Below are 4,717 nucleotides of genomic sequence, written 5' to 3'. Positions count from 1 at the left end.
AAAGCATATTGGAATCTGTGTAGATGTTGAGGGATTTTTCCGTGTGCCAGTTGAATGGCACAGTAAGGGTTATTAGTTCAGCCTGTTGATTGGTGGTGTGAGTAGAAAGGGGCTGTGCCTCTACTACCTCGGTGTCTGACACTATGGCATAAACAGCTTTTCTAGCCCCTTCATGTAAAAAGGAGCTGCCATCTGTATAGCAGGTATAGATAGCCTGAGGCAATGTGCCCTCCTGTATGTGTGAAAGATGAGGTAATAGTTCTCTAAAGTTTCAGTGCAAAAGTGAGATAGGGAGTAGTCAGTATTATGTTGAGGAAGAAGATTGGAAATATTAAGAGGCAGGCATGATTGGAAGGTGAGTGTGGAATCTTCTATTAGAGCTACCTGAAGAGAAAGAATCCTGGATGGAAGGACATCTGTAAGCCTATATAGGTTAGGAGCTGTGAGAAGGTATGAGAATAGAAGACAGTTATAGGCAACCCAAAGGTTAGTTTTATTAACTCTTGAATAAGGAATTCAGCAGCTGCTAAAATATGGATACAAGGTGCCTATGTATGGAAGGTTAGATCTAGTTTTTTTTTGTTTTTTTTACAAGAATGCTACAAGTACAAAACAGGGTGCCAGTTGATGACCTAAGACTTCAAGGACAAATCCTTTTTTTTTTTTTTTTTTTTCAGTTATGTAGAGGGAAAAGGAAAGAGTCAGGTCAGAGAGATGTAAAGCAGGGGCCTTAAGGAGATTCTGTTGAAGCCTTTGAAAGGGCTTGGTAATAGGTTTGAGAAGAGGTTTATGGGTGAGGCCTAACACTGCTTCGTATAAGGGAATAGAAAGGAGGAAAAAAGAAGGAACGCAGGAACGTAAAAATCTAGCTATTCCTAGGAATGAAAAAATCTTTTCCTTTGTAGAAGGAACAGTTAGAGACTGAATCAGATTCTTTCTATCTAAGGTAATAACTTTGTGGATTGGAGTAATTGTTAGTCCCAAATAGATGACCTGAGGGGTAGACATTTGGACTTTAGAAGGTAAGAGCCTGTAGCCTCAACTGGAGAGGAAATTTAGAAGAGCAGAGGTGTCAGTTTGGCTAGTTTCTAGAAAGAGGCTACAGAGAAGGACATCGTCTATATAAAGTGTAATCTTAGATTTAGGGAGAGTCAGAGATCATAAGTCAGAAGCCAGGGCCTGATCAAATAGGTGTGAGCTGTCCCAGAATCCCTGAGGTAAAACAGTCCAGGTAAGTTGGGTGGAAAAGTGGCTATCAGGATCTGCCCAGGAAAAGGCAAATATGTTTTGTGACTGAGCATTTAGAGCAATAGAGAAAAATGCAACCTTGAGATATAGGACTAAGAAATGGGAAGTCCCTGAGGAGATATTGGAAAGAAGTGTGTAAGGGTTAGCCACAACAGGATGGAGAGGAGCCACTGCAGAATTTATACGCCTGAGGTCTTGAACCAGGCAATAGTTTCCATTAGGCTTCTTAACTGCTAGTATAGGGGTTTTAAAGGCAGAAGAGCTGGGGTGAAGGAGTTTTTTTCTCAAGAGGTCAGAAATAATAGGCTTAAGTCCCCTGAGGCTCTGGAGAGAGACATGGCATTGAGCTTGGGTTGTGTACCTGGTAGAGTCCAGTAATTGGATGACAACAGGAGAATGGTGTTTAGCAACAGAGGGGTTTGGATGTCCCAGAGTCAGGGATCTACCTGAGAAGCTGGTAAAGGAAATAACATGGTCGTGTTAGTAGGTTGGCTGGCTAGATGAAGGAGCAGAGGAACTGCTGGTGAACTTGGGTTTGGGCGAATGGAGGGGAGCAAAGGAAATAGAGGTTCTCAGCCTAGATAGAAAATCCCTTCCCAATAAGGGGACAGGACATGTTGGCACTACCAAAAAGGAATGGGTGAATGGTACACACCTAAAAATGCAACTAAGTGGTGGGGTCTGGTGTGGGAAGTAAGGTTGTCCTCCTATCCTGACAATAGGAGAATGAGGAGAAGTGGGTCTCCAAAACTCTGTCAGGATAGAGTAAGTGGCTCCTGTGTCCAAGAGGAAGGACATGTGCTGCCCACACACCACAATATCTACCCGGGGCTCCCTGTTAGTGATGCAGTAGTCAGGTCATGGGAGCTCGGGCCTCCTCAGTCGGCCATAGCCAAGCCTAGGAGATCAGCCAGAGGGTTATCTGGGAGTGATGTCCCCTGTTCTGCATAACATGAGGGCAATCGACAGCCCAATGTCCCTCTTGATGGCACCTAGGACATGGCATGCTCCCTTGGCTTGTGGAAGTTAGGGCAGGCTTTTGCTCAATGACCTTTTTGACTACATTTGTAGCAGGTACCTGGCTATGGAGTATCCTGGTGGAAAGGAGAAATTGGGGCAGCAGTTTGGGTTTTCAGCAGCATGCAACAGGTCTACAGGGAAAAGGAGGTGGTTCATTAGCCTGATTAAGCATTGTAGTGTCATGTAGTAGAGGTTGTATAGATTCATGGCTAAGAGAAGTTGGGTTGTGGTACAAGAAGAGTACAGGGACGTATTGGAGCAAAGATAGATGAATGCTTGGACATAGGGGACCTCCTTTCATTTACCAGTTCACTGGAAGAATGTACTAAGATCCCTTAAAATAGTTGGATCTGGGGTGCCATTAGGTGGCCATTTTGAACTATTAATCTATGTGGTACTGAATCCAAACCTTTTTGCAGAGGTATATTAATTTTGATGCCTTCAAGTCAGGTGTTATCTTCAAAGATTTGAAAATTTTCAGGAGACATCCCAGTGGGGTGCCTAGAGGTACGTTTGAAGACACCACAGAACCTTTTGGGGGGTTATTGGACTATTCATACCAGCATCCCAAGAACAGTCCAAAACCCAAAAAGAAATCAGCCAGGCTAGTGGCCCAAGTCATCACAAGGGCCTCCTAGAGACTACCTAGTAAGCTCCAGGCTTACTGTAGAAAGAGCTCTACCCTGGTACCAGGGATTTTTTAAATGGCTGCGAGAGCCCCGAAGGGAAAGGGAAAAGGAGCGGCTTTTGAGGGAATGGTCGCCCAAAAGTTCTATGTCCTAACTCATATGTCTGCTGGGAGGCATATCGGTAAAATGCCAACTCCTTAGTCCCCAGAAAAACCTGGCTAGGCCCTATCTGGAAAACTAGAGGCTCTCCTATTGACCAGTCCTACCAATTAATATGCCAGTGTCTGTGCAAGAATTATAGTGAACTGGTAAATAGAAAATATGAAACTGAATGGGAAGGTGTGGGCCTGAGCAGAAGCTAGCCCTACAAGATAGACCAAGGCAGTGGTGTCAGCAACAGCTTGTGTGGTGAAACCTGTGATTCTTGTAGCAACCAGCGGAGGTGGCTGCAAACCTGCACACCCATAGCAGTCACGGTTGCCGGCTGCGGTCAGTGGTGCAGCTGGTCCATGTGGCTGTGATCGCATTGCCTCTGCTAGTCCCTGGAGCACTTTGCAGCAGCTGTTGATGGAACTGCCAAGTTCCCAGCTTTCAGCACTAAATGATGTGTTAGAAAAGTGGCTTATGTCTGGACACAACACACTAGGCCCAAACAGATCCATGTGTAAGAGGTTTTATTGGGAGAGTAGAGGAGGGGGAGGAGGTGGTAGTGGAAAGAGAAAGTGAAGGAGGGGTATCACACACACACACACACACACACACACACACACACACACACACACACACATATGGACGGCAATGCAGTCACAGATAAAGGTGGGAGGTGAGCCCAATGGATTCTGGGAAGATGGTGGCTATTGCTCTTGGCAACCGGTCTGTGAGACCTGCCTATGTGATGTCACAGGTTTCAGAGGCCCTGATGCCAACAGTGGTTAAATTCTTCAGTTAACCAACCTATTTCCTTGGCCTCCTAGCTGCTGTTTTCATAGGGAATATTTTCTAATGTTGGAGGCTGGGACACTGGAATGAGTGGGGAAAAGGAAGGTTGGTGGAGAGGATATTTGCAATACATTGGGGAGAGGGTCAGAGAGGAAAGGGGGACTGCAGCAGGTGCTTTACTACTGATCTGGAAATGAGACGAAGTTGGCAGATCTGAAGGAACAGAGAGAGAGGTCAAGATCTGCAGTAGGCTACTTGCCTCCCTGCCAGGAACTGCCTATGTGTTAGCAGGGAATGCATGTTGGATTTGAGATCTAGAAGGGTGTTAGGGAGTTTAAGAAGTGAAGATTTTTGTTCTCTGCAGTAGATGGACTCAGGGGAGGCTGTAGTAGGTATTTTGTTGCAGATCTGGTGTGGAAGGTAAAAAGTAAAAATAACAAAAATGAAAACAAACGATAAGCTGTTGGCAGCCTATTAGAAGCTGCCCCACCACCTGGCCTGATGTAAGAACAGTGAGTGAGTGAACAACAGTTTTCAGATCCCCAGGCTCCCTAGGAATGATTCTGGAAAGTCCCCAGAGCCATAGCAAATCCCAGAGATACCCATACCTCTAGAGATAGAGCTAATCAACCAAGATAAAAATCACCTACCCCTTCCAATCTTCTTTAAATTAGGTTTTCAAACCATAGACATTTGTCTTCCATTGTGATGGGTAGCAGACACCTATATGCTGGATTTCTGTAAAATAAACACTCTTTGCTGTTGCATACTATTTGAGTCTGCAGTATCATTCTTTCGAAAATCATGGACTCTTACATCTACAGTACTGTCTCAGAACTATGGTTTGAGAAAGTTTGCTTACCTATGGGTGAATAGGGAGG

Source organism: Mastomys coucha, unplaced genomic scaffold, assembly GCF_008632895.1.
Source record: "Mastomys coucha isolate ucsf_1 unplaced genomic scaffold, UCSF_Mcou_1 pScaffold23, whole genome shotgun sequence".
Lineage (NCBI taxonomy): Eukaryota > Metazoa > Chordata > Mammalia > Rodentia > Muridae > Mastomys > Mastomys coucha.
Note: the sequence above shows the minus strand (reverse complement) of the source record.